Source organism: Mixophyes fleayi, chromosome 6 (assembly GCF_038048845.1).
Source record: "Mixophyes fleayi isolate aMixFle1 chromosome 6, aMixFle1.hap1, whole genome shotgun sequence".
Lineage (NCBI taxonomy): Eukaryota > Metazoa > Chordata > Amphibia > Anura > Limnodynastidae > Mixophyes > Mixophyes fleayi.
Window position 1 is genome coordinate 149,364,294 of NC_134407.1, and position 27,192 is coordinate 149,391,485.

Sequence of the window (27,192 nt, forward strand, 5' to 3'; positions counted from 1 at the left end):
AATCGTATTTCAAGATATGTTTTGATTTGAATCTGGGTGAAACTACTCTCTGCCTAAACGGTACCTGCCGCACATAGACATAAAGAACAGACTGGAAGTTTGCGAGCAGGGTCCTATTCTCTCTCTTTCTGTATTACCCAGTATTGTTTTATTACTGTGTTTGTTCCCAATTGTAAAGTGCTACGGAATTTTCTGGCACTATATAAACAAATGTTGATGATGTTGATGATGTTGATGACTGCAGTATACGCACATACATAAGTGCAATAAAAGGTCACATCAGAATACATAAACATTCTTATATATCCTAAAATAAGAATAACTCTTAACTGTATAATCTTATAGAAATATTTATTTTCAAATATTAGTTTTTTTACAATATGTACATAAATAAATATGATCTTAGTTGCATATAGTTGTTCTGTGATAGCTAGTGACATGCATACATGTAGTTTGAAATCAAAGACTGTGCCGTGTCAGCAGTCGCTATCAGTCGGCATTGTAGTGGAAGCAAAATATACAGATGAAAACAAGAGTACAAACCCAGGACTTGAAACGGCCGCACCTACATTAGACCGTCCTTACTGCACATGGCCTAGGTTAGTCAGCCCCTTCCCTACCCTGTTCCGCCTCTCAAATCGTGCAAATAATAATAAGGAGGCACTTACTGTTGCCGGTGGATGACTTCAGTCTGTATGGTTTTCTGTTTCATATTTATATATTTCAGACAAGTCATTAGAAGAGCCACATGTTGTACTATGTTGAGCCAATGTAGATGAATAATAGTGACCCATTAGAATCCAACATGTGTGACTTAAGATTAAAAAAATATGTGATGTACTCTACCATATGAATAGCATAGTAGGTAACTTTAGGAATATAGATACTTGATAGGACTGTAGGAACATGATTATAAAGTTAATCCAAAGTAATTCAGCTGGTACTTTAGATCACAAGTAATTTTTTTCTCATTTTAGGTACAACTAGAAATTATAATAAACAGATTGCAAGGATGTTCCTTCACCCAGAATAACATATAAATCACATTATAGATGACTGCAAGACATACACTTTAATATATTTCATAAATCTCATTGCATGCCCTTATATTTAAAGGTCTTTTTTACAAATATAACTCATAACTTGCTAACAGATTCCAGGACCACCACCCCTTTCAATATAATCCATTAATCCTAATATGACTGACACTTAAACATGCTCCCTCCCAGCACACATGGAGGATGTAATAAATACAAATGCTTATGATTGTGCCAGCATCTTTTACTCCTTTTCTAATTTCAGTTTGATAGAGTAGAATGCAGAGCTGTCCCTTTACCCGAAGTTAATGCATTCATTACTTATTATTACTTTCAATTCTTGCCCACCAGTCCCCATCCTCTGCTTCTTAATGGTTGTGATTGAATGTAGAACAGTTTTATCTAAGTTAATTTACTATTCCCAGTCAGATGATAGAGTATTTATTATGTTACCTAGATTAGAACTGCAAATGGCACTATATATCATTAGGGGGTGTTCCAGCCATGTACACTGACATCAAAATGATTTCCATTTATCTGTAAGCTGCAAAAGGATAATGTTTGGAGCACTTTGGGTGAAAGCAGGGAGCAGATCTTATGCTTGTACCAACCAGTGCCCTCTGTAAATGGATTCCACACAGGAGTGGGATGGTAAATTTTAGCCTGGGGTGCAAGACTCAACTTAGCAGCCTATTAGGAACATTTTAATGGAAAAAAAAGAAGGTGGCGCAGCGACTCAGTCCAAGGTAGCCCACTATGTGACCGCCCTGGGGGGCATATGTCCATTCAGGCCAGCCAACCCCTGAATTCTTATCAGTGTACAAAGACTGGTAACACACATAATTGTAAGGGTGAATCATGTATTTAAAAAAACTCAAGAGATAGTATGAGGTTTATTGTGAAATGTGAACTCTTGTCAATGTGGTTGAACATGTAACTTTGTTTACCTTTATATAATGAATTCAACTATTTAAGGCTACATTGCCAGGGACTGATTTCCTTTTTTGTATACATTGCAAGAATAATGTTTATTTATGTAATATCCGCATGTCTGACCACTGCTTAGTAGATAGGGGCCCTGTTGTGGGCTTTATTAAGAGTACCACACCGGGGCGTGTCGGGTTATCTTTGATGGGATCAGAGCATTGGAATATCTGCTCCAGTACATGAGAGGCAGATGGAGTGATTGTGGGCTCAAGTTCAAATTCCCTTCAATATTACTTCCATTTCCTTTGAGCGCTAAAATCCAGGGAATAGTGAAGGTCAAAAGTTTAAAATGGGTATGCAGATATTAAGGGAAGGTATGTGGAAATATACACAAGAGACCAGGCCTTTTCCATTCCTAGATGATTGTAGTGAGAAAGGTCAAAAAGATCAAAGCACCATTTCCCTTCACATATATGATGATCAAATTGTGCACATATGTAAACTTGAAATTGTAAACGCAATGTGGGAAAAGCTACAGATAGTGCATAAACGAGAGATGACAGTAAAAAATTGTATTTAATCAGAAAACTATAATAAACTTAGCCAAGTGCCCTCATATGCGGGACTAATTATAATTCCATGTTACCTTAGAAATGGTAGAGAGATTGTATGATGTTGGAAAAGAACTAAAAATCGTCCTTGTCCGGTTGTTACCCAGTGATCTCCAAAATGCCTGTGACCGAACTTAATGCTCGACCAGACAACAAGCTCACATTAAAAAAATGTTAAGGGCATACTTGAACGCAAGTGGGAAAGATCACAAGCAATAACAATGTGACTACAATCTACTCTAAAAAGAAACAAGATTGGGATAAGAACTATTGTCAGCATTGTTAGACATGTTTTGTATTCAGAAGATCAACTGCCAAGTTTGTAAAACTAGAATGAATCAGATGAAGAAGCAAAAGAGAAAGCCAAAACTGCTATAAAAGTGGTTGAAAACACTTCAGGTATTAAAGAGTGGTTACGTCATCAAAGCATCAGTGGTGCATTGACTCCTGAGTCAGATTCTTCTCCCACATAGATGAAATAAAGATGGAAAGAGTTACCATAGCTAATGAACAGGTTAATACATCAGAGGCAATTGGGGAAAGTTATCTTCACTGCCATGTTGCTCCTACACACGCTGGAAATATATCATTAAATAATTACCTGTATGAATCCAGTTTTAAAAGCAACCTGTTGCCAGTGTAGAACCTCACAAAGAAAGGCAATTTGTGACATGACATTCCAGAATAGCAGCTTTAGCATCACAAAAGGGAGTCACACTGTTACCGGAAGAAACATGACTGATGGATTTTTACAGGCTGTAGGACAAAGGAATATTCAACACTGCCAAGCAAACCCGATATCCAGTATGAAGTGCATTAATACACTGCATTAACAACTAGGACATAGGAATATCAAAGTAATAAGGAAGCTCACTAAAGAACAGATCAGTAATACTATCAATATTGATCATGAAATGCACTAGATGGTTGGAAAAAGACCGGGAAATATTTTTCAAAAACAAACAAAAACAGCCTCAATCAGACTATTGCAAGGAAATGCAAAGATTGCCTATCCACGATAAGCAGATGTGGATTAAAACTGCTGATGAAGATATTTTTCAACTTCAGACCACTGGCTCTCCATGATAGCATGTAACTGGGAGGGGTGGGGGATTGGTGCTTTAAGATGAAGGAAAAGGGATATTTGCAAAAATATGAAGTTGAAAAGAGAAAGAAGATGAAAGTGAGGCATCATGACATCAAAACTGCATTCCTCAATGGTGAACTGTACATGTCATTACCTGAAGCATATGCCAGTAGGGAAAAGAGCACCCTATTTGCAAGTTACAAAAACATTTTTCAGACTCAAGTATTCAGTCAGAGCAACAAGTCTGAAAGCACAAGACTCCACATATGGGGAGGAAAGGGTCTGTCAATATGCTTATAAGATTTTCTATGTTAATGCTCCCACTCAAGGCCACAAAGGAATCTTTGGCCCTGATTCAGATGTTTCTCTATGGTTCATGGGGGCAGCTTGTGCAGATTTGGGAAAAGTCAGTGCTGGGTGCATAGTCTAGGATAGGTGTGACCTCACGGAACAATAGGAAGCTATTGGTCCACGTATTCACTTTTCTGCATCAATTCATCTGGGGCTGTGGATGGGTAAAAGGGGCTCCTTCCACCACCACCACCAACATAATTGATAGCTACTTTGTGCCAGCCCTCCATCTATGATAGAGGAAGCAGTTCAGGTGTTACAGCAATTTGCAAAAAGGAGAGAGTGAGATGAGAGAATGTTTTGTATAGTTATTGTTAGGGAGCCCCTTGTAGTTGACAAATTTCTAACTTTGCATGTTTCTAACTATTTTACACACATAAGAAAATCTAACTTTTGTGCTTCTCTGCAATGTACCAAAAGGGGAATGGGCTATCCATCTGCTCTTCCAACGCATAGTTTCCTATTTCATGTTACAGAAAGTAGCCAAGAACTTATACTGAACTGCACTATGGTTCAAAAAACTGTTCTTGCTATATATTACCAGAGCTTAAGGGTAGTGGTGGTGGGAACAATATGATTAATAAAAATATACCTTTCAATGTAAAGAATGTAGTGCCATCAATTGTCAGCCAGCTATCCTGTTGGAAACTCCTGTCCCACTTTTGCTGTTCATTGCTGTACACTTTAAAATACGATTATTCCTATTGGGATGAAGGAGCTCACCCTTGCGGGGAAATGTGCACAATTCCACTGTAATTGGAACAGTCAAAAAGACTAATTATTACAATACAATCCTCATTACAAAATTGTATTTAAGTTTTTGTGTTTATGTGTACCTGCGGTGTGCCTGAGAGCAGGTAAAGAATATATCTAAAGTAAGAGAGTTTACTGTTTATCTTATCAAGTTTTGCTGTTGGATAAACTTCTTGAAAGTCTTTACTTTGGAAACGTTTGTCTTGAATTCACATGCCCAATGAACCTGGTCTATCAGGTTACTGTTAAAGGGTTATCATATTGCACAGGTAGGCATACATAATTGGACATTGCAGGCACAACTTTTCTGACAATATATGCAATATTAACAGCAGCACAGAATATTTGAGCATGGCTTGATGTAGGCAAGATTGAAGTATAAGGGGCTAGGTCATCATGTCATTCATTCAGTATTTTTACTTTTCCCACCGCCCCTGCAATGTGCTATATATCTAAATTAAACACACTCCCTTCTTCTTTTGCTTTCCAGGAGGTGAATAGTACCACTAATATCCCTTTTCCAATCAACTTAAAGGCTGCAGAGTTCCAGAAATTTTACACATTTTCTATGGTGTATTGGCAATGGCAGAGAACTGTCTAATCCCATATGCTAATGGTAAATTGTGTTCCATGTTGGTATGCACAACTACCTTAACATTTATACTGGTTTCATACTGCCGCCCCGGCAATATCCCGGGTTTTTCAAGCCGGGTTTTTGCCAGTGCTCGGAGCGTCCCAGCTCAGAAACACCATTCATACTGCACCTCGGACCCGGGAATTTCCCGGGTTGACCCCATTCATACTGCACAAGTCTGTGCCCTGGCAATTTGTGGGAGTCATCACCAGAGCAGTTTTCATTGGCTGAAAAATTTCTCCATTTCTCCTAAACTCCTTCTCGAATCTTCCACGAGTTCCCACCTATGACATCATCCTCCACAGACAGGCAGACAGCCAATCAGCTTGTTTTCTGTGCAACCCGGGTTGAAAAACACGGGTTGCACCATTCATAGTGCAGGCAACCCGGGTCCGACCTGGGAATTACCCCTCGATAAATCCCGGGTTGAAGACCCGGGTTTTTAGACCCGGGATTTTTGACTTGTACCATTCATACTGCACCAAGACCCGGGTCGTTTGAGCTCGCCCCGGCAAAAACCCGGGATTTTGGTGCAGTATGAATGGGGTATTAGTTGTTTTGTACTTATCTGATAAGTCTGTCTATTTACAAGTTTTAATAAGCAAGCTCCACTCAGTTCTGTGACATGAGGCTCTAGTTATCAAAGTTATAATTTATTTAACAAAGCCCCCAGGCCTATGAAGGCTATCACTGCCTATTGCCCGCTATAAAATTTGCGGGGGCCTCCAGCAAAGCTTATCCATGCTAAGCACAAAGGAAACTATTTTCCAATTTACCAAATTTGCAAAGCCTATTTGCCTATTCACCAAAGATGGTGATAGCTGGAGGTAAGCTAAGGAAATAATATTGTATTAGTAAAATAAAGCATTTTTTTTTTTACTTGTTTAATTTATTTATTTTTTTCTTCTATTTTATTAAACTCTTAGAACTGCCAGCCAGTATCACTGGGTAGCAGAGCATGCTATTATTGATAAATTGGACAATAGAAAATGTTCTATTGCAGGGTTGTTAAATATACCCCTTGGTTTTATAATGGGTGTACAGTGATGCTATCTAGCAGAGTGATCTGCAGTAGGAAACTCCAGAAAACTTTCACCTGTTGACCCCAGCTCTGTGCCCCCACTCTGACTTAGTCTCTGCTTTCAGAATAAGACTGAATGGGAGCAGTCCTTCCGCATCACATGATCACACAGCACACCAGAGGAGTACAAGAAGGGAGTGCAGAATATTCTACACCACGTCCTCTCCCTTCTTCTTTTGTGGGCTCTGGACTAGAGTTTAATGATTCTTATGCTGCCAACAATAAAATTAATTTAAACTAATGATCTAATTAGTGTAGTAATTAGTATTTACTAGATTAGCCATTGAGTGGGGGCATGTGAGTGGATCCTTGATGGAGGGTCCTATTTCAAGCTTGAACGCCATGTAAATGAAGTCCCAGGAGTACTTTCTTTCATACTCTTTTTCTATATATATATTTATTCAGATAAAATCCTGAGATAATTTTTGACTTGTACAATAGAAAGCAGCTGTATGTGCCAGTCTAAAGACATGGAAAATATTTTGTTATTGTCTTTTGAGTGTTAGGATTTATAACAGTGATTATCACCTCTGGGAAGTTCATATAGCACCAGTTATAGACTTCACCATCTGTGGTTATTGCTTAATTACTGACAAGGAAATTCTTGCTCCAGATCAGTGCCGCTTTCCACATATTCATATCTTAGATGTGTACATTACATCTATCTGAATTTTACAAGTAATGGTAACTCAACGGGACTATTACAAGAGCATTTCCTAACGTTAATATTCAAATGTTTTTATTAGGAAGCCTTAATTGGCTATAACACAAAGTCACACATTATCAGTGTCAACATCAACACCAAATATACTTATTATATAGGGCTCTCTGCCATGTGCTACCTTGTACAACAAAATAACTAAACCTGTAGTTCTCCAGCTCTGGTGAAACAATGAGCCTGTGGATAGTAGGACATGCTGAAACATGTAGTGCTACTCTAGCTGTGAACTACAGTGCGTCTTCCTCTGCTGCAGAAGTGCTTTCTTTAGTGTGGTACTTTCTGTGTTCTGACACTGTAATGTATTACTTTCTATCTGTTAGATTTAGTATAAATGTACTAGTACAGTACACACTAACAGGAGGCCCCCTCCATAGATGCTTAGGACATCATCATCATGATCATCATCATTTATTTATATAGCGCCAACATATTTCATAGCACTTTACAATTGGGGACAAACATAATAAACTAATAAACAAACTGGGTAAAACAGACAAAGAGGTGAGAAGGCCCTGCTCGCAAGCTTACAATCTATGGGATAATGGGAGATTGACACATGAGGTTAAGTATACATTTTGCATCTTGGCCCAGCCAGACTGCAAAGGCAAAAGTGACTCATATGCTAAATGATCCTGTCACACAACAATGTTGGTCAGGGGGTAGTTGTCTTGTGTGAAATTGTGTAACAGGCTAAAGGTAGTGAGGTTAAGAGGGTGGTTGAGGAATATTATAAGCTTGTCTGAATAGGTAGGTTTTCAGAGAACGCTTAAAAGTTTGTAGACCAGAGGAGAGTCTTATTGTGCGAGGGAGAGAGTTCCATAGAGTGGGTGCAGCCCGAAAAAAGTCCTGTAACCGGGAATGGGAGGATGTAATGAGGGTGGATGAGAGACGCAGATCTTTTGCAGAACGGAGTTGCTGAGTTGGGAGATATTTTGAGACAAGAGAGGAGATGTATGTTGGTGCAGCTTTGTTGATGGCCTTGTAGGTTAGTAAAAGTATTTTATATTGGATTCGGTAGAAGACAGGCAACCAGTGTAGAGACATACAGAGTGATTCAACAGAGGAATAGCGATTTGCAAGGAAAATCAGTCTTGCCGCAGCATGCAAAATAGATTGTAGGGGTTTGCGTCTGTTTTTGTGAAGACCAGTAAGAAGGGAATTGCCATAGTCAATGCAGGAGATGATAAGTGCATGAATTAAGGTTTTAGTAGTGTCTTGCGTGAGATATGTGCGGATTCTGGAAATGTTCTTTAGATATATGTAGCATGATTTAGATATAGAGCCAATGTGGGGAACAAAGGATAGGTGTGAATCAAGGATTACACCTAGGCAGCAAGCTTGTGGGGTGGGATTTATGGTCATGTTATCAACAGAGATAGAAATGTCAGGTATGCTCTTGTTGGTGGGTGGGAATATTATTAACTCTGTTTTAGAAAGATTAAGTTTGAGTTGGCGAGAGGACATCCAAGATGATATGGCAGAAAGACAGTCAGTTACACGGGACAACACAGATGTCGAGAGATTAGGAGAGGATAGATAGATTTGGGTATCATCCACATAGAGATGATACTGAAAGCCAAAGGAACGTATTAGATTTCCAAGAGAAGCGGTATAGATAGAGAACAGCAGAGGACCTAGCACTGAGTCTTGTGGTACTCCAACTGATAGGAGCAGAGGTGGCTCCAGAGAAATTAACAGTGAAAGAGCGATTAGAGAGGTAGGATGAGAACCAGGATAGAACAGTGTCTTGAAGACCTAGGGATTGCAGCGTTTGTATGAGAAGAGAGTGGTCAACGGTGTCAAATGCAGCCGAGAGTTCCAGGAGAATTAGGAGAGAGTAATGGCGTTAGGACAGAGTTTCTGCACCAACTCATCGCCAACAAGAGAGTGGCCACATTGTTAGTTGCACACAACACACACCTCTCAGTGCCCTTTCATACCTCCCAACATTCTGGCCTAATTAGGACTACACTGGGCCAGTCAAGATGGCAAGACTAAGCCTTCAAATTGTGACTGTCCTAACTAAATCAACACAATTGGGAGATATGCAATAGTTCAGTAAGATCTACACATCCGATTATATTATATATTATTGACATAACCAGACAGTTAAATGGTGACAATGGATGAAGTGAGTTGTCAATACCACTCTGGGCCATAAAACGGGGCTGATAAACTGAAAAAAATATCCACATAAAAGAGTTGAGTTATAACACTGAGAAACAAAATTGAACGATTTATCAAAAAAGATCAGTCTGTTCTAAAATGTTTGAGGGGTTTTTCAGGATTAACCATGTCAAATATGTCCATGTCAAAATACATCCATGGAGAAATCACATCAATATTTGTATTATTCTTTGCCATTTTCCAAATAGTAATCATAGCCACACAAAACACAGACAAACATGCAGAACAGAAATAAGACAAAAAAATCTTTGATCCATTCATAACATCTAGCACAAAAAGCAAATGTGTGTATATTTCTTACAAAATTTGATGCAACCTGTTAATATAAACAGCACATAAACCCTTTCCATAACTATGCAAAAAGATCTCATAATACATAGCCAATAATAAAATAATAATAAATGTAAGAATACATTATTAATAATAATAATAATAATAATAATAATAATATATACAAATATCATATATGCCCTACATACCTATATAAAAGTTAAAATAAGCTTCATTCCATCTCTTCTGTGTCTTCATCCTCTTTTGTCTTCTTTCCTGGTTTCCTCTTTTGTCTTCTTTTCATTCTTGCCTGGGCTACAAAAGTCAATTGAACATGTCAGTCTCTGATGCAGGTTTTAACCAAAGAGACCTTATGGTCTTGAGCTTGGTGGTAGTCAGTTTCACGATACTGACTACCCCGACGCAGAACAGAACGGCATGAGGATTCCGAATGAAGATTATACCGACCTGTGAAAAAACCTACTTACTGGAATGCAGATGACTGCATATCACGACTCCCTGTCTTGCTGGCTGCAGAAAATGACGTCATGAGCAAACGAGACTTGACTAAAAGCGGTGATGGACGGACCAGCCTGTCATTTACGTTATGTAAGTACTCTTTTAGGGGTTAAGGTTCGGGTTAGGGTTAGGATTAGGGTTAACCCTAACTCCTAACCCTAATATCCCTAACACCCCTAACCCCTAAAAGTGTACTTACTTTACATAAATGACAGGCGGAGCCATCCATCGCCGCTTTAAGCTAAGTTGCGTTTGATCATGATGTCATTTTCTGCAGCCGGCAAGACAGGGAGTCGTGATGTGAAGTCATCTGCATTCCGGTAAGTAGGTTTTTTCACAGGTCGGTGTAGACTTCATTCAGAATCCTCATGTCTTTCTGTTCTGTGTCGGGGTAGTCAGTACCGTTAATAGGTACTACACCCCTTTTTATCTTAGTCTGGGCTTTAAGAGTCGAGAGTGACCCTGCCTGTGGAGCTGGCTAAGGTCAAAAACCTCCTGTTGGCCAAAGTTGATAGTGATGAATGAAGCAACTACATAGGCAGATGGAACTGATGCTTCCAGCCACACAGAAACAGATGGGGGAGTGGAATGGAGGGGGGGAGAGAGAGAAAAACACATGGGGAGGCAGGGCAACATTTGTAAATATACAAAGCATGAACAAAGGAGAACGATGATTAACCTTAAATGGGGGAGACACACTTTGGGATACTGGGAGATGTAGAAACAAACAGGGTAAGACAGACAGACATGGAGGGATTTGGATACTGGGATTTGCAGATATTAAGCAGCTAGGCAGATAAAATGTAGCTGATTTCAAACTGAAGCAGTACTTCACATATAAACTTTTGTCATATGTATTGTCAAGTTTATTGTTGAAGAAAAAGTATACTATAGCAGTTAATTGCATTGCTGAGCACTTACTAAAATGCATTAAAAAACAAAATTATTGTAACCCCCTGTCACTGTGTGTAGGGTAGGTGCAAAGGTGACACAATGCACCTCCGTCTCAAGCCCTGGCTAGCTGATGGCATGGGTGTAAATGACCAGGGGGACCCTGAACATGCAGGTGTTTCTTTGTAAGTAGCGGGACACAGGTGATGTCACTTTGTGGTGCAGTGCAACAAAAGTCACAATAATTTAGGCGTCAGGTCATCTCTATGACAAACTGAACTCTTTATTTACACTCCTCTCCCTCTAGCACGATTATATATATATATATATATATATATATATATATATATATATATATATATATATATATATATATAGTTCGTAATGAGCAATATGGATATGGTTGCAAATATATCTCCTTACCCCTACTGAACATTTTTTAATGTTATCTAGATGTAATATAACATAGTTCACATGTCTTACACTTCAGTGGTCCATACTTCACTGCAGTCACCCTCCTCTGCAGGGGCACTGACATTGATGCTAAGAGGCAGGTAGCTTCTCCTCCATGCAGTTCTGACACACGCTGTGTAACTCTCAACTGCAGCTCACCCATCTTCTGCGGGGATGATTTCTCCTTTGGGCTCTGACACTTCTCTCTATGTACGTCTGGCTCTGACACTTCAGCTACCAAACCTCTTACAGCCACCCTCACTGGGGTTCTCTTTAGTGATATGGGATTCTCCCCCTCTCTGGGATTAGTGACTCCTCCCTCTGTATATGCAGCCACAGTGCTGGTTTTATCACCGTGCATATCAGGTTCTCCTGGTCACAGTAGTTACATAGTTACTTACAGTTCAGTCAGAATCACAGTGTAGTTTATCTCCAGCACATACGCAGCTCTTACATTGCTTCGTGTATGCATGCTGGCACTTGCATAAATTTCCCCCTTCTCTCCAGAGGTCTCTGCTCTGTGAACTCTCCCCCTATTCAGGCATACATTTCTTGCCCCTTTTGCAGTCAGCGGGCTCACACCCCCAGGCAATGCCAGGGGAGCTTGGGAGCATCCTCCCCACTCTCCCAGGTCCCCAGCTATATATCACACCAACTCTGTTCTCTCTCTGTGTCTCTCTGTGTTTCTTTCCCTGTGTCACTTTCTGACACCAGCAGACTGGGCTGGATTGTCACCATAGCAAGCAGCTTGAGTCAATTCCAAAATGCCTAACTCGAACCCCAGATGACCCCTCACGTATTCATTGGGATGCATGGTTTACTAAGACACCACTAGGAGGTGTTATATAATTTTCAGGGATATTTAAATGTCAAGCATATTGTATGTGTATTTTAGATGTCATAATTGAACATTTATTTATATAACATGTTTTCTGTACTGTTGGTGCAGAGCATCTCAAGATATACTTAGAGAAACAAAGGGGAAATAGTGGGGGTAATAGAGACAGTCCCACATGGGTGGAGGAAGGGAAAGAGTCGAGAGTGGGCCATACCTTGCACATCAGAGACCCATTAGTAAGGGGACTTCTGACCACTTCCTCTTCTACTGGACCAGGCCTATTACTGTGCACTTCACAGCCCCAGCGCAACTAATACCCCATTCACACAGACTAAAAAACCCAGGTTTTTGCTGGGGCGAGCTCCGATGACCCGCATTGAGGCTCAGTGCGAAAGGCGGTCAGTGCAAAATCCCGGGTCATCAGACCCTGGAATTAGACCCCGGACTTTTGAAGGGTTATTCCCGTGTCAGTCTAGGAGCAGTGTGAACGTTGCGACCCAGCTTTTTTGACTCGGGAGTAACATAAACATGCTGATTGGGGGGTTAGGGACGCTGGAGGATGATGTAATTTCCATGCTCAGAAAAGAAAGTAAGGAGCAACCATGGCACACTGTCTAGATGATGAGGTGTGAGAGGTGTTGGCCTTTAGAGGAAAGGGGAAAATAAAGAAACAGAGCACAGGCACTGTTAAGGATGCAACAGTGTACTATAACATTTCAAAAATACTAACACAGCGTGGAATAAAGCGCAGCCAGAACAGGTGGTAAATATATTGAAATCACTTTGCAAACAATACTCTAAAGTGCATGACTACAACAGGAGAAAGAGTGGTGCTGCCCGCATGGAATGGCAATTTTATGATTAATGTAACGTAGTGTTTGGCAATTCTGCACTGGCAAATCCCATCGCATTGTCATCATCAAGCTGCCGCTTGCTCAAAGTCCTACAGATGAAAGCAGTTATTCAACCGTGCCATCCCTGATGACTTGCGATGATCCGCTGGAAGAACATGCTGATTTGGAGTGTTCAAATGTGACAGAAGAAACCCTTAATATGTCTGCAGAGGTATTGGCAGACTCACAACCTTTGCCAGCGGCACAACCTTCACCAGACAACCAGGCGTTGCAATAGACCCAACCTTTGCCAGCGGCACAACCTTCGACATCGTCGTAGAACCCAACAATACGTTCAAACAGTAAGTTTATTAATGTTAACATATTTAAAGTAAAATAAATAAATATATGAAAGTTTAACATAACTAAACTTAAAACTATACAAAACTCCATATCTACAAAACTAAATGTAAAAACATATTAAAACATGAACACGTTTTCTTGTAGCACTAAGCTACTTTGTAGGAGAGAGGAGGCCTCAAGCTCATATCAGCTTACAATACTATTATTTAATTTTGAAGCAATATTCATTCATCCTCGGGGTCCCTGATGTATTTTTTTTCTTTTTCCCATTTGTAGTTTTCAATGTTCCTAAAAGGAAGAAGAAGCTTAATAAGCTGGAACAAGCAACAAAAGCCATGACCACAGTAATGGTAGAGCAGCTCAAGGTAATGGATTTGACTATGGCGGCCAAAGAAGACGCACGTCTCCAATGCTTCATGGACAATGACTGTGAGTTGCAGGACTCTTTCATAACGCAAATAATGGGTATGCAGGAGCGGATTCTGAGAGAGAACCGTGAATTCATGATGGCTTACCTAGATCGCCTTATTCCATGACCTCAAGGACATGCACAACCACAACCAGAACTCCATACTAAATTTAGGGCCCTTACCCTTCATGTAATAGAGGGCAACAAATATTTCCCCCTAACCCTGGTACGCCACTAATCACCACATATCATCCTCCACAAATTGCTCCCAGTAACCCTGAGTACCCGCCTACTCCCCATAACCCTGACTACCCGGCTACTCTCCATAACCTTGAGTACCCTGCTACTCTACAAAACCCTGATTACCCACATTACCGTCAGTTATAGGTAATGAAAGTATGTAAGTACAGTTATAATGTTTGCCTGTTTTTAAGGCAACAATATTTAAAATGTTCTATATATGCAAAATGTTTATTATGTAAGCACTTTTATTTTGCACTACTGTATTTGCACATGTGTGTCCAAACTGTATATTTTTATATGTTTTTTTACTACAATAGTGTTGTGACCTTTTGAAAAAACACGCATTTTTTTATTTTGATTTATATTTGATACATATTTATAATGGTGCATATGACGTAATATGTACCCTTTAAAAAATATTTTGAATAAAAATATTATGTTCAGGTAACCCTTTGTCTGTTCTACTCACTTATTGATGACAGATTCGCGGTGATGGTGGTACGAATGAGTCCTGCAGAGTTATTTCTACGGTCTCCCTAATAAGTTGTAGAATCAACAGGCAGTTTATATAATAGTTCAGAGTCCTGTACATTCCACTCTGCTAGAAACTACTCTTTCTGTATTTCACAAATATTGTGTAAAATACAGCAAACAGCAACTACATGGGGTACAAGTTTGGTATCAATGTCGTTGCGCTTCAATAAACACCACCAACGTCCTTTCAATCGTCCAAAGGTATTTTCAACCACCATCTGAGCAGAGCTGAGGGTATGAGTGAATCAAATTTGATGCACAGAAAGTTGATTTTGCTGGGTGAAGCCCTTCATCAACCATCGCAGCAAAGGGGTAAGCTGCATCCCCGATAATGTGTCCTGGGTTCTCCACCCCATTCATGGTCTTTGAATTCTGCCTCACCATTTTTCAGCCAACGGGGTTGAACAGTAAAATTCCTGGGTCCAAGGTGCAGTGTGAATGGGGTCTCTGAGCTGGGATGTTCTGTGACTCTGCAAAAACCTGGCTTGAAAAACCTTGAATTTGCAGGTGCGGCAGTATGATAGTGGTATTAGATGAAGCCACTCACAATTACTTCATCCAGCCAATAGAGAAACTAGGAGGAGACTCTCTCATGTGATGCTTACATGTGGTCAAATAGAAGGAAGTAAACGTGGGGATGAGACCTGAACATATGCACGCACTGTGCCTGTGTAAAGTAAATGGTGTGCTGCCTCTCTATGGCAATGGACTCAAGATTGCAGTCTATGCAAATTCCTATGTACCCCGACCAAGCCCCTCTTTGACAGGCAGGCCTGGGGCCAGTACACTGTACCCCGTATGGTACCAGCCCCTCTCTTGGTACTCCTGCACATTAATGCTCATTTACAAAATTGCACAAGAACCATGCAAATGCTGTTTTCTGACATTAAGCCTCATTGCACAAATGCACCTGTTTTCAGTGGTAGGCGATGGGATTGTCAAGCAAAGGTTGTGGTGATACACCATCTGATGGCAGAAATTCAGTAGATCAGGTTTGTCTTTCCTGAAGGTGGCGTAAGAGAATGAATGCATTGGTGGTATTCATATTTGCTATTAACAAAATACCAACACAAATAATAGCGATACGAAAATGCCGACACTGAAAATATTGAGAAGTAGGAAATACATAACGTTGAGTAGTAAGAAATGCCAACAGCCTAAATACCTACATGTAAGAAATCCTGATACTTAAAATACAGACAGTGTGATTGCCGACAATGAAAATGCTGGCATTAAGGTGGCAATGTGAGTGGGTCTGGTGGCTGTATACTGTTAAAAATAGAACAATTTAAAAAAATAAAAAGCGTGGGGCCACCCTCTATAAACACTATTAACCCTAGTGCTGCCATGCTACTGTTGGTTTCTGTGAAATTGGGGGGGGGATCTTGGGGTCCCCCCGATTTCATGAAAACCAGCACTAGGCCAACCAGCTGGGGTGGGGTGCACTTTGGCAAGGAGAGACGCGGCAGGGGACCCCCTTAATTGATGACAAACCAACCCCAGGCTGTTTAGCACGGGGCTGGATTGCCTAGCGAGTCCGTAAAAAAAGTGTGGGGCCCCCCTCTACGAAGTTCCAGCCCTGTGTTGAAAGCACTAGGGCTTTTCCTATACCCCTGGGGTGGTCAGTGTATAGTAATAAAGTGAGTGTATTGTATCAAAAAGTTAAAAACACCATTTTAGTTTGTGGAACTACAAGTCTCAGCCAGCCCAGGTTGCCATTAACATTCTGGGCATGGTGGTGCTTATAGAACTACAAGCACCAGCATATCTATGGCAGCTAGGGCATGCTGGCACTTGGAGAACCACAAGTGCCATCTTGCCCTGACACCCAGGGTCTGCTGTGACCTGTAGTACCACATTGTAAAATGTAAATAAAACACAATAGCCTCTTTCAAACCACATTCGTTTAAAAAAATAATAAAACCTCTGAAATAAAACACAACTCCCTGTTTATAACCACATCTTTTTATTAAAAATAATAAAAACCAAAATACTTACCATCAGATGTCTTCATCTGTATAGGATTCAATCTTCTAAGTTTGCAATCCAATAAGGCTTGAAACAAAATACCCAAACAAAACTAAAATATTCCCAAAGGTCCTGTAGCTGTCCAAAAAAATAATATTTCAGGTCCAGGAGTAGTTCAAAAAAAAAGAAAAGCCTACCAAAAATTATATTCCAATAGTCCATGAAAAACATATTTTCTTCAGTCCAAAGAACCACATAATATTGCAATAATCCATGTAAACATCTTCTTTTCTTCAGTCCAAAGGACCCCAAAATATTTCAAACTGTCTTGAGAAATCTTCTTTGCTTTAGTACCAAGGACCCCATAATTATTCCACTGGAACAGGCTTGGCAAAAAAATAAACCATAACAAATGATGGTACCTTGTTCTCTATGGAGGAACACGCAACACTGAATGAAAAATAAGATGCAAGGTATATTTATATTGTTAGAGGGTTTGCCATGACAGCAATTTTTTAATTGTACTATTTAAATGTCACCTGACCAGCTCGCATTGGCATTTTGATGCCGGCAGTGTGACTATTGGCATTTTCACTGTCGGTAATCACACTCATTATTTCATATGTGTCGGAATTCTTCCATGTAGGTATTTAGGCTGTCGGCATTTCTAATTTGTCAGTGTTTACAATTTTAGGTATTTTCTACTTGTCAATAATTTCAGAGTTGGCATTTTCGTGTCAGTATTCTTTGTGACTGTATTTTGTGAAATGGAAATTCGTACCCAACCTGAGTGCATCTACTTTTGCTGCCACCTGCAAAAATAAAGTTTTGTTCTGCGGACAAGAATATTTAAATTAGATGAAAAAGAGCATTTAAGGGAGGGGGTGTGTACTATTTTGAGTAAGGACATGAGAGGAATAAAGTTAAGACTTGCATGCTACATTTTTCTCTAATTCCACCATGTTCAGTTGGAGCTATAAAACATCCCCCTTTTTTGATGGCAGTTCCAAGAACTAGAAAGTAAACCTGCACCTCAAAATGCAGAAGACAGACAAAGCTGCAAATTAAGAAGGTTTGCATTTTTTTCTGTTTAACAATGAGCCTTAATATATAGTGAACTCCCTGTGTGACATAGTGAACTTCCTAATGTTGTATTATATATTTTCAGCATATCTCTGAATCTAATAACAGACCTGTAAAGTTTATTGGAAACTCACTTCATCTCCTAGGTTCAGATTTTTTACTTGTGTTCTCCCATTTTTCTTGAGGCCAGAAGGAAAGGGGGTGACTTTCTTACACTTACTATTGCTTTTCTGATTTCAGTAGAGGTGATTTGTAGAAAGGTACGGCACAGACTATTCTGTATATCCCCTATAGTGACATCACTGAAGTGCACTTATTTGCCTCATGCAAGTTCCTAAAGGCTCATTAGTCTTTCTTAACACTAGTTCAGTCCATAAAATGGTTGCTTCCAAATGTGTGTAAGCAATGTGTGTACTTTAATTAATTATTTTTTTTTAAAGGTTTATGCCTCTAAATATAGGACACTGTCTCTCCTTAATATTACACATTTCAAATTGACATTGTTCTAGCTGGACCTTACTTGGTAAGTTCACTGGGTCCTCACTGCAAATTACTTTGAGGATCTACTGAATACCATCTCAATTCAGCTGATGAACCCATTGAGTTTAATTGTCATTGCTGTCAACTGTCATTGCTGTTGCTATGTCTGCTATCTCCACTTCCCCCAGGATGACTGCAACTGCGGCTGAACATAGGGAACACGTGTACTAGCTCTGTTTCCAGCAGTGAGTATGATTCTCAGGGCCTGACTAAGGGTTCAGGCCACCATAGGCTAATATTCTCGTAGCGCCCCCTACCCTTTCACCCATTCCAATACCGGATGTAGTACCTATTAATGATACTGACTACCCTGACATGGACAATGATGACGTGAGGATTCCGAAGGACTACTACCCCGACATGAAAAAAAACTGACTTACCATGGCCCAGATGACTTCATGTGACGATCTGATGTCTTGCTGACAGTGGAAAATGACGTCACGTGAAAACGTGACTCATTTTAAAGCGGCGATGGATGAACCTGGCTGCCATTCATCTAACGTAAGTATTATTTCAGGGGTTAGGTTTAGGGGTATTAGGGTTAGGAGTTAAGGTTAGGGTTAGGAGTTAGGAGTCAGGGTTAAGGTTAACCTTACCTTTACAAGCCGGAGCTGACTTGTAAAGGTAAGGTTAACCCTAACTCCTAACTCCTAATTCTAGCCCTATGCTTAACTCCTAACCCTAATACCATTAACCCTATACATACATTAGATGAATGGCAGCCGGGTCCGTCCATCGCCGCTTTAAGAGGATTCTCGTTTTCACGTGATGTAATTTTCCATAGTCAGCAATACAACGGGCCAAGTCAGGCCATAAGGAATGTAACCAAGACAGGTCAGTTTGTATATGAAAAATTAAACCCATACCTAAACATGGCCAAAACCCACCTAACAATTTCCCTTAACAGGGCAAACCCAGCTGACCCAGCTAGGAAACCACCACAGACCTGGGAAATAAAGAAGAGTCTACCACTGCCCAGTGTAAAGCAGCCCAGTGAACAAAGGTGTGGCCAACTAAACAGATTTGCAGGGAAATCTGATCAATGCAGTACACAGTTGCAGAAAATAATACAGTCCTGCAAAGGAGACTGCAGGGAAAGCAAACAATGGAAGCCAAACTAGAGCAAAGGAAGAAGAACTGAGAAACAAAAACACAAAGAACAGGAGGAGGACAACCGGAGAAAAATCACAGGAGACACATGCGAAGATAAAAAACATAAAAGTCTACAAATACTCAGGCTCGGTTCCCCGAGAACCGAACACACCTGAACTTAGATGATCCGAGTACTGAGCCGAGCCAGCTCGGTACCTTCGCCAGCCCTCGGAATTGAAAACAAAGCAAAACATCATTGTTATGTCGTCGGATCTTGCAAGTATTGTATTCTAAAAGTGCTGCCCTCCATGGCGATCCAGCGCCATTTCACAGAGGGACACAGAAGGGGTAGCACAGTTCGTGGCAGTCTGTAGAGAATTTGGCTAGCGTCATAGGTAGCATAGAAAGAGGAGGGATAGCAGTATTCTTCAAAGTCTCCAGTGACATTCAGGAAAGCTCCATTGCTCCATTGCTAATTGTCATTGCTGAAATAGATTTAATAGGTCTGGCAGGCTTGGTCTTCTAAATCTGCAGTTACATAATGTGTTATATAGGAAACACACAAAGAGGAGTGCCCTATTGCTCCATTGCTCCATTGCTGAAATAGAAATATTAGGACTGGCAGGCTTGGTGTAAATCTGCAGTCACATTGTACTGTGTTATATAGGTAACACACAAAGAGGAGAGCTCCATTGCTTCATTGCTAATTGTTATTGCTGAATTACAAATACTAGGGCTGACAGGCTTGGTCTTCTGAATTTGCAGTCAAAGTGTACAATGTTAAATAGGTCACACACAAAGAGGAGAGCTCCATTGCTAATTGTCATTGCTGAAATACAAATACTAGAGCTGGTAGGCTTGGTCTACTGAATTTGCAGTCAAAGTGTACGGTGTTATATAGGTTACACACAAAGAGGAGAGCTCCATTGTGTTAGACTGCTGGTCTTGTAATAAACTTAATGAACTAGCGGTGGAGGTCTTTATTTATAGCAGCTGCCTTTCCCGTAGAGCTTGATGTGCTCACAGGTAATCAGATACCCCCAGGACTTAACTCTTATTGTAGCTGGTTGGGCTGTAAGTGAAGTCCTGATCGTCAAGGAGACGTCCAGAACGCAGGAGACAGAAGGAAGGGAGTCATGGTGGTGCCTGCCGCCGTGGCTCGTAACAGTACCCCCCCCTTTAGGAGGGATTAAGGGACCCCGACACCCTGGCTTCCTAGAAATTTATTTGAAGAACTTCCAGATAAGTTTGTCAGCGTGTAGATGCTTCCGTGGAACCCAGAACCGTTCCTCCAAACCACGATTTTTCCATTGAACTAGAAAATGGACTTGACCTTGGACTTTTTTTAGAATCAAAACATTTTTCGATCACAAAGGGCCAGAGGAGGCAGTTCAGATGGTAACTGATGGTCAGACGTAAGCCGAGGTCAGGTGTCCGAAGCAAACAGAGTAGTCAAATACCACGCCAAAAGGTCAGGGTCACCAGCACGAAAGCAGAATCAAGAAACAGAGGAAAGGATCAACAACAGTAGGTCCAATAACAGAGGAACAGAGTATCTACAGGAACACTGGAACAAGGCAGGAATAGGACAGGAGCAGATCAGCAACAGAGAGTATCCACGCTATAACCGGGGGTGGGGTGCCTTTTACGATGTTTATCTCGCCGATAGCAGATACGTCGACAAGAATAGACCAAAGGTGTTTTCCCCGGCAAACTGGTAATACTGACAGCTTTAAACAGTGACCGTAAACCATGGTGACGTATGAAGAAGACGGCAGGTAAGGATGATGTCACTTTCATGCCGCACATTATGTTTGCTGTTCTTAAGGTGGTAATTTAAGGAGGCACCACCTGTGCAATATATTAGGCTTTCTAAATAACATTGTACAGACAGCAGCTCCTTAAAATATCAGACTGTGCTTGATCCACGGCTTAAGAGCTATGTCATCTTTTTGTTTCCAACTGATCCAGATCTGAAGAAATGCAAGGAGCTCCTGGTGAGCAAGATGACAGCTCAAGTGTTAGGTGACAGGACGGCGTCTCCTAATTCAGTTTCTCACTCAACTGCTGCTAGGAAAAACTTAGCTTTCCCAAGAGACCCAGGGATGGTGCAGATGACTCAGCACAACATTTTCTAAAAGAATTAACCAAAAAAGTGACACTTCTGTTGTAACTCCACCTGATCCTACTATCAACATCCAAAGGATGGTTGAGGAATATTTTCATGACAGCATAGAAATAGACACATGAGACAGTCCCTTTACATACTGGGAGAAAATAAAGGAATTTTGGAGACCCATGTACCAAATTTCTTTGCACTGCCTAAGCTGCCCACCCTCCAGTGTGTACCCGGAAAGAGTTTTCAGCAAAGACGGGAACTTTGTCAGCGATCGGCGTAGGTGGCTACTTCCTCAAAATGTGGAAGAGATGACGTTCATAGAAATGAACTTCAAGTTCCACGAGGAAGGCATTTCCCACCAATTACATTAAAATACTGAGACTTCTGTAATGGTGGATTCCAGCGGTGATGAATTAATAATGTATGACGATGATGTACAAACTGATGAGGGTGAGGATGAAGCTGATGATGATGGCAACAACATCTTTCCACAGTAGAGTTCATTAACAGCACTGTTACCTTAGGTGTCTTAAGCCCATTGTTACTTTGATTTGTGGGGGCCCAAACAAACCAAGCACTTCAGCCACAAGGAGTGGCACTTTTGTTGCTGAAGTGCTTGGTTTGTTAAAGTGTGCATGTCCTTTTTAAGATCCAACATAATGGTGGGTAGAAGGGCCCAAGGACAATTCCATCTTGCACCACTTCAAATTTCAGCTACCTCTGTGTGCCAATGTTACCTACATGTGCTATATACTGTTGTGTGGTTAGAAAAATCCATTGATGATGCAGATGACTCAGCACAACATTTTGACATCTGGGGTAAATGTATGAATCTCCGGATTCTTCATCTCCGGTGTGTTCAGCCTCTTCAGCGCTTAAATTTAAAGCGGCGCTGCATTGTAAAGGGAAACTTCCCTTTACAATGCAGCGCCGCTTTAAATTTAAGCGCTGAAGAGGCTGAACACGCCAGAGATGAAGAATCCGGAGATTCATACATTTACCCCCTGGTCTTGTCTACTGTAAAAGAATTGACCAGAATTAGTGTTTTTTCCCCTTCTTCCCTCCCTTCCCTGTGCTTGTGCTGCCACCATGCTCTGGGCCAAGCGTGTCCGCGTCCCCCCCACCGCCTGGTCGAGGCCGCCATCCACTCTGTCCCCCTTGCTAAGCGGCGATCCCAGCTCCGGGACTCGCCGCAGGAGGTGTCCGCCCCCCTCCCCTCAGTGGTAGCGGGTAGGGTGGGTCCTTCTGCCGCCGTCGCGGCGGCGAAAAAAGCTTCTGCGCGATGGAGAGCGCGCGGACATGGGCGCGCGCGTCCGGCCCTGCATGCGCTGTCTGGAGCGGAGGTTCCGGCGGCCATTTTAGTAGCTGTTTCTCCCACTGTAGTGGGGGTCTCTCCTGATCCTCCCCCCGCCGAGGACCCGGGGGTCCTTTGTGCGGAGGGGGGAGAGGCTGCAGGCTGTGCCATTTCTCAAGAGGGGTCTGTTGAGGTGTTAGAACCTCCTCCTTCCCACATACACTCTAGCTGTCAGCTAGCTCCGGCTGCAGTTTCCTCCCTGGCCATCCCAGCAAGGTACCTTATCTTTTCTCCCTCTCTGGCAGCAAGTGTCTCTACCCCCCTTGCCCCCCCTCCTGTCACATCCAGCCCTGTTCAGGTCCCCCTTCCTCCAACGTCCCAGTCTCAGCAGTTCCACCACCCCTCTCCCCCCCCATGTTCCCCCTGGGGCATTCTTTCTTCCGGGTATTTCTTTCCCTTCATCCCCCCCTCCTTTCTCCTGGTTCCCTAGTCCCATCTCTTTTCCCTGGCCTGTTCCCCCTACAGGTGCGGCAGTTTCTGCTACACAGAGTTTCACTACAGTTTGTTCAACGGGGTCAGGCATTCAATATCCGGGGGGGTCACACGTCCTTTCCCCCTAGGGGCAACCCCGAGGCCGCTGTAGGACCCACGGCGATGTCTGCCCCTCCTGGGGCGGGGTTTTATCCTCCATGGGCAATGAGATATGGGCCGGGTCAGGTGCCGGATACAGGGTTCCAACAGTCCCCCTTACAGTGACAAGGGGTTAGTTCGGACGGGGGGCCACAAGGTCAAGGTTTATTTTCCTCCTCCATCGGCTTATGGGCCGTATTTCTCTGGTCCCGGCTCGCCGGGTGTTGTTGTAACCTCAAATGCTTCTTCCACAGGGGCCGGCACTCTTGGGGTGGCAGGATCAGGGGGTCCTCGGGTTCCCGCTTCCTCACCGTCAGTGCTGTTAGGGCATAGCGACGTGCAGTTGATGACTGGGGGGCCGGTTTCCGGGCAGGGTTCAGCGTCCTCCCCGGTGGGTCCTCGGGTTGTTCCTTGCACGGCGACGCCGAGTACACAGAGCCGGCAGGCAGGTGCGGTAATGGCATCTAGCCAGAGTTTTAGACATCAAAGTTTGGCACTGCCGCTGAGCGGGGGAACCGGGGGGTCCCAGGCCGGAGTGTTCTTCTTCTGTTCCCCCGTCTGCAGGTTTGCCGGGGCGTGTGAGATCGGGACGGAATTCTGGGTGTGCTTTTTCTGCGGAAGCCACATCATCGGCCACGGTGGGCCCATCGTCTAGTGTGGAAGGAGGTGGCCGCGTAATCTGTGAGCATGCCAGCAGGGGGTCTGGTTCTAGCTCCGATTTTAGTTCTTCAGCCTCGGAGAGTGAGGTGCCGACCAGGTCTGAGAATGCAGACGCAAAGTTGGTGAGGCTCCTGAGGAGGAAACTGCATAGTTCCCCCCGTAGGGCGGAGGTTGGAGGCGGGGAGCCTCGGGAGGACAGTGGTACCTCAGGTGGTGATGTTGTGCGCTGTGCTAATACAGCGGTCCTGCGTGATATCAGGAGCAGTGTGCGCAGTAAGATACGCGCTGGTCGGTTCGTTGACATGTTTGCCATCACAAAGAGGGCTAAAGATGGCTTGATAGCGGCACGGTCACGCTCTGGCGTGGGAGAGGAAGCATATAGGAATTTTCAAAGTTGGTTTGGAGGACTTCCTAGTTTTTGCCGCATGTTATCTTGAAACCAGGCCAGCTGAGCACATGAACGTGATTAAGTATATTTATTTGATACAAGGAATGTTTACCCGATCCAGGGGTATCATGTGGAGGCGGTATGACGAAGCCTTTCGGAGGAAGCAGGATGGAATGGCATTGATGGATTTCGGGTGTAAGGATGTGGAGGTGTGGTTGGATGTGACACAGCCGAGGATGGCTGGTAATGATGTGGGTGTGGCAAGACAGAGGCAGTCCCCGGTGCGTTTTGGTCAGTCCTTTCGAGGGAAGTGTTTCGCTTTCAACAGGGGAAAATGTGAGAGAGGTGCGGCCTGCAGATTCAGGCATGTATGTTCAGCATAAAACAACAGATGGGGGTCGCGCTGCTAGTAGTGAACAGTTTAGAAAACAATTAATACGGAGGTTCTCTTTTCAATTGAGAAAAGACAATCCACATTGGTTAGATTATAACTCTGTATTTAATCAAATTGACAATGGTTTTATGTTCAAAGTGAGCTAAATTTACAGTCACTTAATAATCCAAATAACCTGTATAGAAACACGTATATAAACTGACAATAAATTAAAAACGAAAACAGAACAAACAAATAACAACCGCGGCTGCAGAAAACGATGGTGTACACATAAAAAATAGTCCAGATATACACGTAGAACCTTGATTATGGATCCAAATATTAAACTTAACAGTGTGCACTGATTGATAGTATGGTCTCAGATAATAACTGCTATGAGTATTCGCCCGTTGTAACGGCCTCCTCCATATACGGACAATGTGTATGGCAAGTAACAACAAACTCTCAGTCACCTGATATAGTAGTGGTCCACCAGAGGATCTAATAATCCGATTTACGGACAATATTGCTGTCTCCAAATGCGGCTCACCTCCAGAGTGCCGGCTCCACTAGCGATTTAAATCCCAGATACAATGCCGTCTTGTTTTCAGCTGGAGATTATTCAGCACACTCGGGTGGTTTTCTTAGAGCGAATTATGATGAAAGCCCTCTGTATGGACCAGCAGGTAATACTCAAGTCCCCAGAAACACTTGATTAGTAGTGGGGGATATTTTGCCAGTTAGATATGCCACACATACATAATTCAGTGAAAGGCACATGCAGATCCGGATATAGAGTACACAGAAACCCCGCTGACGCGTTTCGTGCCCCTATAGAGCACTTTTTCAAAGTCATTATCCCAGTTACCTCCAGTGTGCGCCCTAATCCCTTTTGGGCTAAAAAAAATTTTATGTATGTTCAGCATGCAGTGGGGGTCACCCAAGGAGAGAGTGTCCCAGAAGGAGCGGTCCTGCCACTACTGATAGACCCGCCATTGGAGGCGCGGCTCGGTAACGCCCATTGTATTGGTTGAGCTTGGGAAATGGCTGGGATGGTACCCTGATAGGGGGTCTGCTGAGTTTTTATGGAATGGTTTCAATGTTGGGTTCATGTTGCCGGTGACAGGTGTGGTGCAGACTGGTACGCCACGGAATTTGAAATCGGCTACGGAGTTGCCTATGGTGGTGCACGAGAAAGTGTGTAAGGAGGTGTCTTTGGGAAGAATGTGTGGCCCCTTTGCGGTTCCTCCAGTGCAGGATTTAGTCCTTTCCCCGGTGGGGGTGGTGCCAAATAAAGAGGTGGGGAAGTTTCGGCTAATCCAGCATTTATCTCACCCGCAGGGTACATCTGTGAATGATGCGATTGCAGAGTCTGAATGTTCGGTTTGTTACCAATCTTTTGAGGATGCATTGTTATTGGTTCAGGGATGTGGCGCGGGTGCGCTGTTAGCGAAATTGGACATTGAGTATGCTTTTAGGTTGTTGCCCCTGCATCCTTCTTCATTTCGGTACATGGGCTTTCGGTTGTCCGATGGTTATTACGTGGATAAATGTCTACCTATGGGATGTTCGGTGTCATGTGCGTTTTTTGAATGTTTTAGCACTTTTCTACACTGGTGTGTCGTGGCCGGGTTGTCATACCTAGGTATTGAGATTGACACGGTTGCAGGTTGTTGTAGGCTCCCAGCAGAGAAGGTGGCTAAATTGAGGGGAGTAATTGACATAGTCCAGGATGAGTGTAAAGTGCAGTTGAGGTAGGTGCAGTCACTGCTTGGTCTTTTTAATTTCGCCTGTAGGGTCATTCCCATGGGGAGGGTGTTTTGCCGGAAGCTGGAGAGGGCTACGGTTGGCATTACAAAGGCGAAGCATTTTGTGAGAATGTCCAAGGAGATTAGGGATGATTTGGCCATGTGGCGTTTGTTCTTAGAGAGTTTTAATGGAGTTTGTCTGTGGCCCCTACCTGGCGCCAATAACGTGGAGTTGCAATTGTTTACAGATGCTGCTGGGTCTTTCGGGTTTGGGGCTTACCTGGATGGGAAGTGGTGTGCAGTGCCTGGCCAGATACTTGGCGTCAGGAGGGTCTCACGAGGAATCTTTTGCTGTTGGAGTTGTTCCCCATCATCGTGGCTATCGAGTTGTGGGGTGTTTGTCTGCATAATAGGAGTATATCTTTTTGGTGCGACAATTTGGGGGTAGTCCATGCTATTAATAATCAGAGGGCCACCTACCTGCCAGCTCTGAGGCTATTGAGACATTTGGTTTATAGGTGTTTGACTCTCAACATCACTTTTAGGGCAAGGCAT

General features: G+C 42.6%; 1 long non-coding RNA gene across 2 annotated transcripts in view; it reads right to left on the bottom strand.

Annotated features, from left to right (window-relative positions):
- LOC142160423 (uncharacterized) overlaps positions 1-12,206 on the bottom strand; it is a 41,458-nt gene extending 29,252 nt beyond the window's left edge. The window contains exons 1-3 of one of the 2 annotated variants that reach the window (XR_012693216.1): positions 11,924-12,206; positions 9,869-9,974; positions 4,606-4,763 (exon numbers count right to left, since the gene is read on the bottom strand). This is a non-coding gene — a long non-coding RNA (uncharacterized LOC142160423). The remainder of the gene's footprint in view (positions 1-4,605; positions 4,764-9,868; positions 9,975-11,923) is intronic. The other variant, XR_012693215.1, reaches the window with a different exon arrangement.
- Between the last annotated feature and the right edge of the window lie 14,986 nt (positions 12,207-27,192).